The sequence below is a fragment of the Pleurodeles waltl genome, chromosome 8 (genome assembly GCF_031143425.1).
Source record: "Pleurodeles waltl isolate 20211129_DDA chromosome 8, aPleWal1.hap1.20221129, whole genome shotgun sequence".
Lineage (NCBI taxonomy): Eukaryota > Metazoa > Chordata > Amphibia > Caudata > Salamandridae > Pleurodeles > Pleurodeles waltl.
This window is the reverse complement of record NC_090447.1, coordinates 1,370,758,012-1,370,773,486: the sequence shown is the minus strand read 5'-3', so window position 1 is coordinate 1,370,773,486 and position 15,475 is coordinate 1,370,758,012.

The window sequence follows — 15,475 nt, the reverse complement described above, 5'->3', positions numbered from 1 at the left end:
AGGTATGCGATCAGCAAAGTGTCGCTCCTGCAGCCTTGCCACATCCTCCAGAACATATGAGGTGGAGGCTGCTGCTTCTTCTGTAACAGCAGTGAGGCTTTCAATTACAGACAACTGGAAGTCAAGGAAAGTCATGAGTCTTCCTGTTGTTGTCTGACGGTAAACAACATACGCATTATATGTTGCCATCTGAATCAGGTGGGTAAACAGTTTCTTGTACCAAGTGCGAGTTTTACAACACGCATTGTATGGTTGAAGAACCTGGTCGTTCTTGTCCACTCCACCCATGTACTTATTGTAATCAAGTTTACAGATGGGCTTGTGGACTTCGGCCATCTGACCCCAAACCGTGATGGGAGAAGTGCTCTCATCATGAATTGTAGTGAGCACGTATACATCACGTCTATCTAGGAACTTGACTGCGAGCAGTTCGTTAGAACGCAATGCAGTACTCTGTGATTTCTGGAGCTTCTTGCAAACAAGCTCCTGCGGGAATCCTTTGCGGTTACAACGAACTGTACCGCAGGCCACAGTGCCAGCTTTGTAGAGCTCACTGAACAGCTCTACTCCTGTATAGAAATTGTCCACATAAAGGTTATAACCTTTGTGAAGAAGTGGCTGGACAAGGTCCCATACAATCTTACCTGTGACCCCTAACACAGGAGGGCAACCTACAGGGTTTAGGGTAGAATCCTTCCCTGTATACACTCTCAGGCTGTACACATAGCCAGTAGAGCTCTCACACAGCATGTACAGCTTTATGCCATAGCGAGCTCTTTTGCTCGCAATGTACTGTCTGAAAAGCAGCCGTCCTTTGTACAGGATCAAGGACTCATCGACTGCTATATTCTTTCCAGGAGTATATATCTCTGGAAACCTGGCAGACAAATGTTCCACGACAGGCCGAATTTTGAACAACCTGTCATGATCTGGATGGTCCCGGGGCAATGCAGCAGAATTGTCATTGAAATGCAGCATGCGCTGCAGTAGCAAAAAACGATCTCTGCTCATGTATGGTGCGAAGATGGGAGTTACCCAAACCGTGCGAGTCGTCCAGTAGGACTGCAAGGTGGGTTTCTGTACTAACCCCATTTTGAGCGTAAGGCCCAAAAATATCTTCAACTCCGCCAGCGAAGTGGGAGTCCACTGGCGTGCCCTAGAACGGGGCCCTAGAGTGCCTCCGCGCTCCCTCAGAAATTGGTCTGCACGCAAATTTGTTTGCTGCACATCTTTCTGAAGAAAGTCAACATCCAAAAACAGATAGATGTAGTCGACTGGCAAAAAGTTAGCTGTATCGACTTTACATCCAGCGTCACCAGTAAAAGGTGGAATTTGGGGCTGAACCAAACAGGGGGGCTGCCAAGAGAGCACTCTCTCTGTGCTTGCGGCAGCAAGCACATGCACTCTGGGTTCGGCTAACCCAATGTGGTCCCGCTGCCCCGAATGTGCTTGCGAAGGGACAGCACGGATGTCGTCATTGTCTCCTTCAGACTCACTGGAAGAGGTGTCGTCAGATGGGACTCCGCCGACTGAAAAATCACTCCCAGAATCTGCCCCATTGTCCTCTCCCTCAGATGCTGTCTCAGTGTCTGCTGTCTCAGTCTCTGAGCCTACATCAGAACTGTCCTCCATAACCCGAGCTAGGGCTTGATCAGCAGTCATCCAACGAGACGCCATCTCTGCAACTGGCTAAACTGTCCCTCTAAATTACTAGCCTACGTAGAAGGCAGATAGTCACAAAATTGCGTGTGCGTATGTTTGTTGTGTACAACAGGAAATGTCGTCACCTTACCTTCGCTTCTTCTCCAATTCTGCAGATTTTCTGAAAACACTGAAAAAAACAAAAAAAGAATGTATTACTTCACCTTACCACACACCCTGTGCAACAGTCATTTTTGGTGCTCTGCCTCCCATTACCTCCTCTTCTAATTCCCTCAGTACTACCCAGCAAAAGTGCCACTCATATCTCCATAGTCCCCCTGGCATTACATTTGTTTTAAAGCGCAGGTAACGCTTGCCTTTACTAATCCACTCAGCTACTTTATGGCAACTGCCACTACAGAAAAGACATGCATGCATGCATATATATATATATATATATATATATATACATATTGTGTGAACAAGATTCTCACCCCACTACACGAGGTTCAAATTGACATCTTTTATTGCAAGCAACAGCCACGTACGCGTTTCGACTCTCAAGGATTCTTGATCACAGTAAATGAGTCCCTCTTTTCTTTCATTGTTTATACTTGCGATAAAACATGTCAATTTGAACCTCGTGGAGTGCGGTGAGATTCTTGTTCACAAAATATTTTCGAGGTTGCTCTCCTCCATCACTGAGCACCGGCAGTGGAGTGCACTGCGCAACAGTCTTTTTAACCAATTTGTGTTGCATATATATATATATATATATATATATATATATATATATATGTTTAGAAACAAAGTGGTTGAAGGGTTGCTGGGCGGCACACTCCACTGCCGGTGCCCAGTGACAGAGAAGACCAATCTAGAAATTATCTAATGCCGAAAAATGTCACTGCACTCCACGAAGTACAAATAAAAGTGTATTTTATTGCAGTCAATAACCACCAACGTGTTTCAACTCACCAAGGAGTCTTGATCACGGTCCTCGTGGAGTGCGGTGAAATTGTTCACCATTATAAAACAACACACTCAAGAATAACAAGCATTTACAATGTAATGGGTCTCGCATCTGCTCGAGTTAGAGCTATTAGCGTTATAAACTCCTAACCCAACTTTTCTGGCCACATAAATTGATAATTGAAAGTTAAACTCTTTCACATAAGAGAGCCGATTCACAGCGCCACGGCCACCATGAGCATCATGTGAAGAGTTACACAAAAGGAAAAGAAGTTCGCTCGCAGTTAAACATAACTGCAAAAGTGCACTTAGCCTTGAACCAGGGGCGATGGCCAAGGCGGTAACAAAACCTCCCCAAGGAGGGACAAAGGTAAATCATTTTCCAATGTCATCAAAGGATTTTTGAAGGGCAAGCCCACGAACGAGTGGTAGTGATGGGCGTGAGGTGGGCGTTGTTAGAAGCCCAGATACACACCAACAAGTCAGAAAAGCAGCACATGGATGCTGCAATGCTTGTCCTGAAAAAAAAAAAAATATATATATATCTATATATATCTATATATATATGTGTATACATATACTGTATACACATATATATGAGAGAGAGAGAGAGAAAGAAAACACGACACTCATGTCACAAACCTTTTTTTTATACGTGTGCTTGCCCTTGCCAAAGCACACATGTATAAAAAAAAATTGGCCCCATTGATGGTCACCCTAAGGGCTGACCAACAAAATATTTTTTTTTTCTTTTTTTACCTGGGGGGGGGGGCGATTGCCCCCCCCCCCCCCCCAGGCAAAACTGCATTTTTTTTTTTCCCCCCTGGGGTCGGCCCGTGTTCCAAGGGCCGACCCCGCCATTTTTTTTTTATTTCGTTTTTTTTTTATTGTAGGGGGCGCGATCGCCCCCCAAAACTGTGTAAATTATTAATTATTGCCCCCGGGGGGGGCGGCCCGTTTACGAGGGGGCCGACCCCCCCAAAGAAGATCCCTGGTGCCTAGGGGCGTTTCCTGGCCGTGGATCGCAGCCGTGCTGCGATCCACTGCCAGGAAACGGTGCCAGGGAGGCATCGATGGGAAGGGGAGAGCCTCCCCTTTCCATCGATGCCTCCCTGGCATCTGGGGAGGCCGTTTTGGCCTTTTTTCCCCCACCGGAGAAAGAGAGAACGCTTACCTGCTTCTCTCCTTCTCCGTGGGGAAAAACTGCACATGGACGCTGCAATGCTTGTCCTGAAAAAAATATATATCTATATATATATATATATGTCTATATATATATATATATATATATATATTTATATATATATATGTGTATACATATATACACATATATATGAGAGAGAGAGAGAGAGAAAGAAAACAAGACACTGAAGTCACAATTCTTTTTTTTTTTTACACATGTGTGCTTGCCCTTGGAAAAGCACACATGTATAAAAAAAAAAATGGCCCCATTGATGGTCACCCTAAGGGCTGACCACCAACTTTTTTTTTTTTTCTTTCTTTTTTTAACCTGGGGGGGTGATCGGCCCCCCCAGGCAAAACTACACGTTTGTTTTTGCCCCCTGGGGTCGGCCCGTGTTCCAAGGGCCGACCCCGCCATTTTTTTTTCTTCCCGTTTTTTTTTTTTATTGTGGGGGGCGCGATCGCCCCCCAAAACTGTGTAATATATTAATTATTGCCCCTGGGGGGGGGCGGCCCGTTTACAAGGGGGCCGACCCCCCCAAAGAAGATCCCTGGTGCCTAGGGGCGTTTCCTGGCCGTGGATCGCAGCCGCGCTGCGATCCACGGCCAGGAAACGGTGCCAGGGAGGCATCGATGGAAAGGGGAGAGCCTCCCCTTTCCATCGATGCCTCCCTGGCATCTGGGGAGGCCGTTTTGGCCTTTTTTTCCCCACCGGAAAAGGAGAGAACGCTTACCTGCTTCTGTCCTTCTCCGGTGGGGAAAAACTGTGACGTCAGCGCGCCTCGTGGCGCGCTGACGTCATAAGGGGGCGGGAGGGGGGTGGGATGGAGACGCGGAAGCTCTTCCGCGTCTCCTACCGTGAAAAAAAAATAAATAAAAATCCTCCGGGGCATCGCACCGGAGGATTTTTAACCCCCTCCCTGGTGTCGGCCACTGGTCGTGACCCGCACCAGGGAGGGTGTGTGGGCGTCGGCCAGTGGCCGACGCCCGCACCAAAGGGGTTAAGTATGCAGACATGAAATTGCTTCCCCTGTCTGATACTACTTCCTTTGGGAAGCCCATCCTGGAAAATATTCCCAGGAGGGCTTTTGCCACTGCAGGTGCTGTAGTGGTCCTTAAAGGAATTGCTTCAGGATATCTTGTGGCAAGGTCCACTACCACCAAGATAAACCTATTGCCTGAAGCAGTAGGAGGGTCAAGGGGGCCAACTATGTCAACCCCTACCCTTTCAAAGGGAACCCCAACCACAGGCAGTGGAATAAGGGGTGCCTTTGGAGTGCCACCTGTCTTGCCACTGGCTTGACAGGTTTCACAGGACTTACAAAATTCCTTTGTGTCCTCAGACATCCTAGGCCAATGAAACAGGGGAACAAGCCTGTCCCAAGTTTTCATTTGTCCCAGATGTCCAGCTAGGGGAATGTCGTGGGTAGAGTTAGGAGGAACTTTCTGTACTCCTGAGGAATCACTAACCTCCTGGCAGTTCCAGGTTTAGGATCCCTTGCTTCAGTGTACAAGAGGTTGTCCTCCCAGTAAACTCTGAGAGAGTCACTGACATCCCCATTAGCCTGTTTGACAGCTTGCTGTCTTAGACCCTCTAGTGTGGGACAGGTTTGCTGTGCCACACTCAGCTCCTCCCTGGCAGGCCCCCCTTCACCCAAAAGCTCAGCAGTGTCTGCTTCCAGCTCCTCTGGTGTAGGTTCTGCACAGGGTGGAAATTCTTCTTCCTCAGAACAAGAATCCACTGTAGAGGGAGGGATAGTAGGAAGTGATTTACTTCTACTAGCCCTAGCTTTAGGGAGCACTTGGTCCATTGTTCCAGGATCCAAGCTTCCCTGTCCTTTTTGCTTTTTGGCCTGAGCCCTGGTTAAAGCAAAAATATGCACTGGGATGCCCAGCATTGCTGCATGGGCCTCCAACTCCACATCTGACCAAGCTGATGTCTCCAAATCATTTCCTAGTAGACAGTCTACAGGTAAATCTGTAGCTACCACAACTTTCTTTGGACCAGTAACCCCCCCCAGTTGAGATTTACAACAGCCATGGGGTGGCTAAGTGTGTTGTTATGAGCATCGGTTACTTGGTACTGGTGACCAAGTAGGTGTTGTTCAGGGTGGACCAGTTTCTCTATCACCATAGTCACACTGGCACCAGTGTCCCTGTAGGCCTGAACCTCAACACCATTTATTAGGGGTAGCTGCTTGTACTTATCCATATTAAGGGGACAAGCAACTAAGGTGGCTAAATCAATAGCCCCCTCAGAGACTAACACAGCCTCTGTGGTCTCCCTAACAAGACCAACCCCAACTAAGTTACCAAAAGTGAGCCCAGCTACTCCCTTGGATTGGCTATTAGTAGGTTTGGTCCCACCACCACTGCTATTAGTAGGGACACTAGGTGTAGCAGTAGGGGTTGTAGTGGTAGGAGGCTTGGAGCTTTTCTTTGGACAACTGGGATCTGTTGTCCAATGGCCTTTTATTTTACATAAATAGCACCATGGTTTCTTTTCCTTGTTTTGATTAGAAGAGGATTTGGGCCCACCACCCCCACCAGAGTGTTTTTGTGGGCCTGATGAAGACTCATTTTTAGATTTGTCCCCACCCTTGTCAGAAGACTTACCATCCTTCTTCTTGTTGCCATCTTTGTCACCCCCTGTATGAACTTTTCTGTTCACCCTTGTTCTGACCCATTTGTCTGCCTTCTTTCCCAATTCTGGGGGAGAGGTCAGATCAGAGTCCACCAAGTACTGGTGCAACAAATCAGACACAGAATTATTAAGAATATGCTCTCTCAGGATCAAGTTATACAGGCTGTCATAATCAGTAACTTTACTGCCATGTAACCACCCCTCCAAGGCCTTCACTGAATGGTCAATGAAATCAACCCAGTCTTGTGAAGACTCCTTTTTGGTCTCTCTGAACTTTATCCTGTATTGTTCAGTGGTTAAGCCATAACCATCCAGGAGTGCATTCTTAAGAACTTTGTAATCATTGGCTTCATTTTCTTTCACAGTAAGGAGCCTATCCCTACCTTTTCCACTAAATGATAGCCATAGGATAGCAGCCCACTGCCTTTGAGGGACATCCTGTACAGCACAGGCCCTCTCAAGTGCAGCAAACCACTTGTTAATGTCATCCCCCTCCTTATAAGGGGGAACTATCTTGTGCAGATTCCTGGAATCATGCTCTTTTGCAGGATGACTATGGGAAATACTGCTGCTGCCACCATGGGTTTCTAAACCCAGTTTCTGTCTCTCCTTCTCTACTTCTAAAGTCTGTCTCTCCAAATCCAGCTGTTGCTTCTTGAGCTTCAGTCTGGTTTGTTCCACTCTCAATCTATTGAGCTCCCACATGGCCTGCTTCAGCTCCTCAAAAGCTTTCTGACAGTTTGCTGTCCATAATACCTTTTTAGGCATTTTTTTGGATGTGAGGTCATTAAGAGGGGCTGCAATGGGCCATAGTTCTTAATGAACCTCCTGTAATACCCAGTGAGGCATAGGAAGGCTCTCACCTGAGTCTGAGTAGTAGGGGGAACCCAATCTATAATAGTTTGGATTTTCCACTGAAGTGGTGCAATCTGTTCCCCACCAACAAGGTGTCCCAGATAAACCACCTTTCCCTGCCCTATCTGGCACTTTGAAGCCTTGATAGTGAGGCCTGCCTTTTGCAGGGCCTCCAAAACTTTCCATAGGTGGACCAGGTGATCATCCCAGCTGGAGCTAAAGACAGCTATATCGTCTAAATATGCTGCACTAAAAGCTTCCAGCCCTTGCAGGACTATGTTCACCAACCTCTGAAAAGTGGCAGGTGCATTTTTCAATCCAAAAGGCATTACTGTGAACTGGTAATGGCCTCCAATGGTTGAAAATGCAGTTTTAGGTTTAGCATCTTCTGATAATTTGATCTGCCAATACCCTGCAGTCAAATCAAAAGTGCTTAGATACTTGGCAGATGCCAGTGTATCTATGAGCTCATCTGCCCTGGGTATAGGGTGAGCATCAGTTTTGGTTACCTGGTTGAGACCTCTGTAGTCTACACAAAACTGCATTTCCTTCTTTCCATCCTTGGAATGAGGTTTTGGTACAAGTACTACAGGAGAAGCCCATGGACTTTCAGAGTGCTCAACCACTCCCAGTTCTAACATTTTCTGCACCTCTTGCTTTATGCAGTCCCTGACATGGTCAGGCTGCCTATAGATCTTACTTTTGACAGGCAAGCTGTCTCCAGTATCTATAGTGTGCTCACACCAAGAAGTGGTACCTGGCACAGTAGAGAAGAGTTCAGAAAACTGACCCAGGAGATTTATGCAATGGTCTTTCTGCTCAGCAGTAAGACAATCAGCCAAAACTACACCTTCCACTAGAGCATCTTGTTCTGTGGAAGAAAAGAGATGAGGTAGAGGATCACTGTCTTCTTCCTGTCCCTCATCAGTTGCCATGAGCAGGGTGAGATCAGCCCTGTCATAGTAGGGTTTAAGGCGATTGACATGGAGCACCCTAAGGGGACTCCTGGCAGTGCCTAAGTCAACTAAGTAGGTGACTTCACCCTTTTTCTCAACAATTGTGTGGGGTCCACTCCATTTATCTTGGAGTGCTCGCTCCAAGACCCACACTTTCTGCCCTGGTTGGTACTGAACCAAAACAGCCTTCTGGTCATGCCATTGCTTCTGTAGCTCTTGGCTGGCCTGAAGGTTTTTACTGGCCTTTTTCATATACTCAGCCATCCTTGATCTGAGGCCAAGTACATAATCCACAATATCTTGCTTTGGAGCTTTTAAAGGTTGTTCCCAACCCTCCTTGACAAGTGTTAGTGGACCCCTAACAGGGTGTCCAAAGAGGAGTTCAAAGGGGCTGAAGCCCACTCCTTTCTCGGGTACCTCCCTGTAGGCAAAAAGGAGGCATGGTAACAGGATATCCCATCTCCTGCGGAGTTTTTCAGGGAGACCCATAATCATGCCTTTGAGAGTTTTGTTAAATCTCTCCACCAGTCCATTTGTTTGTGGATGATAGGGTGTAGTGAACTTGTAAGTCACACCACACTCCTTCCACATGGCCTTTAACCCCTTAGCTGCTGGGCCTTTTCCCCCCAGTGCTGAGCCCTTTTTTGGCTATTTGGGGTAGTTCGCGCTTAGGGCTTCATAACTTTTTGTCCACATAAGCTAACCACGCCAAATTTGCGTCCTTTTTTTCCAACATCCTAGGGATTCTAATGGTACCCAGAGTTTGTGGTTTCCCCTGGAGGAGACCAAGAAAATAGCCAAAATACAGTGAACATTTTGTTTTTTCCAAAAAAATGGGAAAAAAGGGCTGCCGAAGAAGGCTTGTGGTTTTTTCCCTGAAAATGCCATCAACAAAGGGTTTCTGGTGCTGAAATCACTAGCTTCCCACCTTTCAGGAACGGGCAGACTTGAATCAGAAAACCACATTTTTCAACACAAATTTGGCATTTTACTGGGACATACCCCATTTTTACTATATTTGGTGCTTTCAGCCTCCTTCCAGTTAGTGACAGGAATGGGTGTGAAACCAATGCTGGATCCCGGAATGCTAAACATTTCTGAAAACTAGACAAAATTCTGAATTCAGCAAGGGGTAATTTGTGTAGATCCTACAAGGTTTTCCTACAGAAAATAACAGCTGAAATAAAAAAATATTGAAATTGAGCTGAAAACAACAGCCATTTTTCTTTATGTTTTACTCTGTAACTTTTTCCTGCGATGTCAGATTTCTGAAAGCAATATACCGTTTTGTCTGCTGGACTCTTCTGGTTGCGGGGATATAAAGGGCTTGTAGGTTCATCAAGAACCCTAGGTACCCAGAGCCAATAAATGAGCTGCACCCTGCAGTTGGTTTTCATTCTATACTGGGTATACAGCAATTCATTTGCTGAAATATGAAGAGTGAAAAAGAGGTATCAAGAAAACCTTTGCATTTCCAAAATGGGATCAAGATAAGGTTTTGAGGAGCAGTGGTTATTTGCACATCGCTGAATTCCGAGGTGCCCATACTAGCATGTGAATTGCAGGGCATTTCTCAAACAGACGTCTTTTTTACACACTCTCTTATATTTGGAAGGAAAAATGTAGAGAAAGATAAGGGGCAATAACACTTGTTTTACTATTCTATGTTCCCCGAAGCCTCCCGATAAAAATGATACCTCACTTGTGTGGGTAGGCCTAGTGCCCGCGACAGGAAATGCCCCAAAACACAACATGGACACATCCTATTTTTTTTATAGAAAACAGAGCTGTTTTTTTCAAAGTGCCTACCTGTAGATTTTGGCCTCTAGCTCAGCCGGCACCTACGGAAACCTACCAAACCTGTGCATTTCTGAAAACTAGAGACCTAGGGGAATCCAAGGAGGGGTGACTTGCGGGGCTCGGACCAGGTTCTGTTACCCAGAATCCTTTGCAAACCTCAAAAAGTGGCTAAAAAAACAAGTTTTCCTAACATTTCGGTGACAGAAAGTTCTGGAATCTGAGAGGAGCAACAAATTTCCTTCCACCCAGCGTGCCCCCAAGTCTCCCGATAAAAATTATACCTCACTTGTGTGGGTAGGCCTAGCGCTCGCGACAGGAAACGCCCCAAAGCGCAACGTGGACACATCCAAATTTTTTGAAGAAAACAGAGGTGTTTTTTGCGAAGTGCCTACCTGTAGATTTTGGCCTCTAGCTCAGCCGGCACCTAGGGAAACCTACCAAACCTGTGCATTTCTGAAAACTAGAGACCTAGGGGAATCCAAGGAGGGGTGACTTGCGGGGCTCGGACCAGGTTCTGTTACCCAGAATCCTTTGCAAACCTCAAAAAGTGGCTAAAAAAACAAGTTTTCCTCACATTTCGGTGACAGAAAGTTCTGGAATCTGAGTGGAGCCACAAATTTCCTTCCACCCAGCGTTCCCCCAAGTCTCCCGATAAAAATGATACCTCACTTGTGTGGGTAGGCCTAGCGCCCGCGTCAGGAAACGCCCCAAAGCGCAACGTGGACACATACAAATTTTTGGAAGAAAACAGAGGTGTTTTTTGCGAAGTGCCTACCTGTAGATTTTGGCCTCTAGCTCAGCCGGCACCTAGGGAAACCTACCAAACCTGTGCATTTCTGAAAACTAGAGACCTTGGGGAATCCAAGGAGGGGTGACTTGTGGGGCTCGGACCAGGTTCTGTTACCCAGAATCCTTTGCAAACCTCAAAAAGTGGCTAAAAAAACAAGTTTTCCTCACATTTCGGTGACAGAAAGTTCTGGAATCTGAGAGGAGCCACAAATTTCCTTCCACCCAGCGTTCCCCCAAGTCTCCCGATAAAAATGATACCTCACTTGTGTGGGTAGGCCTAGCGCCCGCGACAGGAAACGCCCCAAAGCGCAACGTGGACACATACAAATTTTTGGAAGAAAACAGAGGTGTTTTTTGCGAAGTGCCTACCTGTAGATTTTGGCCTCTAGCTCAGCCGGCACCTAGGGAAACCTACCAAACCTGTGCATTTCTGAAAACTAGAGACCTAGGGGAATCCAAGGAGGGGTGACTTGCGGGGCTCGGACCAGGTTCTGTTACCCAGAATCCTTTGCAAACCTCAAAAAGTGGCTAAAAAAACAAGTTTTCCTCACATTTCGGTGACAGAAAGTTCTGGAATCTGAGAGGAGCCACAAATTTCCTTCCACCCAGCGTTCCCCCAAGTCTCCCGATAAAAATGATACCTCACTTGTGTGGGTAGGCCTAGCGCCCGCGACAGGAAACGCCCCAAAGCGCAACGTGGACACATACAAATTTTTGGAAGAAAACAGAGGTGTTTTTTGCGAAGTGCCTACCTGTAGATTTTGGCCTCTAGCTCAGCCGGCACCTAGGGAAACCTACCAAACCTGTGCATTTCTGAAAACTAGAGACCTAGGGGATTCCAAGGAGGGGTGACTTGCGGGGCTCGGACCAGGTTCTGTTACCCAGAATCCTTTGCAAACCTCATAAAGTGGCTAAAAAAACAAGTTTTCCTCACATTTCGGTGACAGAAAGTTCTGGAATCTGAGAGGAGCCACAAATTTTCTTCCACCCAGCGTTCCCCCAAGTCTCCCGATAAAAATGATACCTCACTTGTGTGGGTAGGCCTAGCGCCCGCGACAGGAAACGCCCCAAAGCGCAACGTGGACACATACAAATTTTTGGAAGAAAACAGAGGTGTTTTTTGCGAAGTGCCTACCTGTAGATTTTGGCCTCTAGCTCAGCCGGCACCTAGGGAAACCTACCAAACTTGTGCATTTCTAAAAACTAGAGACCTAGGGGATTCCAAGGAGGGGTGACTTGCGGGGCTCGGACCAGGTTCTGTTACCCAGAATCCTTTGCAAACCTCAAAAAGTGGCTAAAAAAACAAGTTTTCCTCACATTTCGGTGACAGAAAGTTCTGGAATCTGAGAGGAGCCACAAATTTCCTTCCACCCAGCGTTCCCCCAAGTCTCCCGATAAAAATGATACCTCACTTGTGTGTGTAGGTCTAGCGCCCGCGACAGGAAACGCCCCAAAGCGCAACGTGGACACATACAAATTTTTTGAAGAAAACAGAGGTGTTTTTTGCGAAGTGCCTACCTGTAGATTTTGGCCTCTAGCTCAGCCGGCACCTAGGAAACCTACCAAACCTGTGCATTTCTGAAAACTAGAGACCTAGGGGATTCCAAGAAGGGGTGACTTGTGGGGCTCGGACCAGGTTCTGTTACCCAGAATCCTTTGCAAACCTCAAAAAGTGGCTAAAAAAACAAGTTTTCCTCACATTTCGGTGACAGAAAGTTCTGGAATCTGAGAGGAGCCACAAATTTCCTTCCACCCAGCGTTCCCCCAAGTCTCCCGATAAAAATGATACCTCACTTGTGTGGGTAGGCCTAGCGCCCGCGACAGGAAACGCCCCAAAGCGCAACGTGGACACACACAAATTTGTGGAAGGAAACAGAGGTGTTTTTTGCGAAGTGCCTACCTGTAGATTTTGGCCTCTAGCTCAGCCGGCACCTAGGGAAACCTACCAAACCTGTGCATTTCTGAAAACTAGAGACCTAGGGGAATCCAAGGAGGGGTGACTTGCGGGGCTCGGACCAGGTTCTGTTACCCAGAATCCTTTGCAAACCTCAAAAAGTGGCTAAAAAAACAAGTTTTCCTCACATTTCGGTGACAGAAAGTTCTGGAATCTGAGTGGAGCCACAAATTTCCTTCCACCCAGCGTTCCCCCAAGTCTCCCGATAAAAATGATACCTCACTTGTGTGGGTAGGCCTAGCGCCCGCGTCAGGAAACGCCCCAAAGCGCAACGTGGACACATACAAATTTTTGGAAGAAAACAGAGGTGTTTTTTGCGAAGTGCCTACCTGTAGATTTTGGCCTCTAGCTCAGCCGGCACCTAGGGAAACCTACCAAACCTGTGCATTTCTGAAAACTAGAGACCTTGGGGAATCCAAGGAGGGGTGACTTGCGGGGCTCGGACCAGGTTCTGTTACCCAGAATCCTTTGCAAACCTCAAAAAGTGGCTAAAAAAACAAGTTTTCCTCACATTTCGGTGACAGAAAGTTCTGGAATCTGAGAGGAGCCACAAATTTCCTTCCACCCAGCGTTCCCCCAAGTCTCCCGATAAAAATGATACCTCACTTGTGTGGGTAGGCCTAGCGCCCGCGACAGGAAACGCCCCAAAGCGCAACGTGGACACATACAAATTTTTGGAAGAAAACAGAGGTGTTTTTTGCGAAGTGCCTACCTGTAGATTTTGGCCTCTAGCTCAGCCGGCACCTAGGAAACCTACCAAACCTGTGCATTTCTGAAAACTAGAGACCTAGGGGATTCCAAGAAGGGGTGACTTGTGGGGCTCGGACCAGGTTCTGTTACCCAGAATCCTTTGCAAACCTCAAAAAGTGGCTAAAAAAACAAGTTTTCCTCACATTTCGGTGACAGAAAGTTCTGGAATCTGAGAGGAGCCACAAATTTCCTTCCACCCAGCGTTCCCCCAAGTCTCCCGATAAAAATGATACCTCACTTGTGTGGGTAGGCCTAGCGCCCGCGACAGGAAACGCCCCAAAGCGCAACGTGGACCCACACAAATTTGTGGAAGGAAACAGAGGTGTTTTTTGCGAAGTGCCTACCTGTAGATTTTGGCCTCTAGCTCAGCCGGCACCTAGGGAAACCTACCAAACCTGTGCATTTCTGAAAACTAGAGACCTAGGGGAATCCAAGGAGGGGTGACTTGCGGGGCTCGGACCAGGTTCTGTTACCCAGAATCCTTTGCAAACCTCAAAAAGTGGCTAAAAAAACAAGTTTTCCTCACATTTCGGTGACAGAAAGTTCTGGAATCTGAGTGGAGCCACAAATTTCCTTCCACCCAGCGTTCCCCCAAGTCTCCCGATAAAAATGATACCTCACTTGTGTGGGTAGGCCTAGCGCCCGCGTCAGGAAACGCCCCAAAGCGCAACGTGGACACATACAAATTTTTGGAAGAAAACAGAGGTGTTTTTTGCGAAGTGCCTACCTGTAGATTTTGGCCTCTAGCTCAGCCGGCACCTAGGGAAACCTACCAAACCTGTGCATTTCTGAAAACTAGAGACCTTGGGGAATCCAAGGAGGGGTGACTTGCGGGGCTCGGACCAGGTTCTGTTACCCAGAATCCTTTGCAAACCTCAAAAAGTGGCTAAAAAAACAAGTTTTCCTCACATTTCGGTGACAGAAAGTTCTGGAATCTGAGAGGAGCCACAAATTTCCTTCCACCCAGCGTTCCCCCAAGTCTCCCGATAAAAATGATACCTCACTTGTGTGGGTAGGCCTAGCGCCCGCGACAGGAAACGCCCCAAAGGGCAACGTGGACACATACAAATTTTTGGAAGAAAACAGAGGTGTTTTTTGCGAAGTGCCTACCTGTAGATTTTGGCCTCTAGCTCAGCCGGCACCTAGGGAAACCTACCAAACCTGTGCATTTCTGAAAACTAGAGACCTAGGGGAATCCAAGGAGGGGTGACTTGCGGGGCTCGGACCAGGTTCTGTTACCCAGAATCCTTTGCAAACCTCAAAAAGTGGCTAAAAAAACAAGTTTTCCTCACATTTCGGTGACAGAAAGTTCTGGAATCTGAGAGGAGCCACAAATTTCCTTCCACCCAGCGTTCCCCCAAGTCTCCCGATAAAAATGATACCTCACTTGTGTGGGTAGGCCTAGCGCCCGCGACAGGAAACGCCCCAAAGCGCAACGTGGACACATACAAATTTTTGGAAGAAAACAGAGGTGTTTTTTGCGAAGTGCCTACCTGTAGATTTTGGCCTCTAGCTCAGCCGGCACCTAGGGAAACCTACCAAACCTGTGCATTTCTGAAAACTAGAGACCTAGGGGAATCCAAGGAGGGGTGACTTGCGGGGCTCGGACCAGGTTCTGTTACCCAGAATCCTTTGCAAACCTCAAAAAGTGGCTAAAAAAACAAGTTTTCCTCACATTTCGGTGACAGAAAGTTCTGGAATCTGAGAGGAGCCACAAATTTCCTTCCACCCAGCGTTCCCCCAAGTCTCCCGATAAAAATGATACCTCACTTGTGTGGGTAGGCCTAGCGCCCGCGACAGGAAACGCCCCAAAGCGCAACGTGGACACATACAAATTTTTGGAAGAAAACAGAGGTGTTTTTTGCGAAGTGCCTACCTGTAGATTTTGGCCTCTAGCTCAGCCGGCACCTAGGGAAACCTACCAAACCTGTGCAT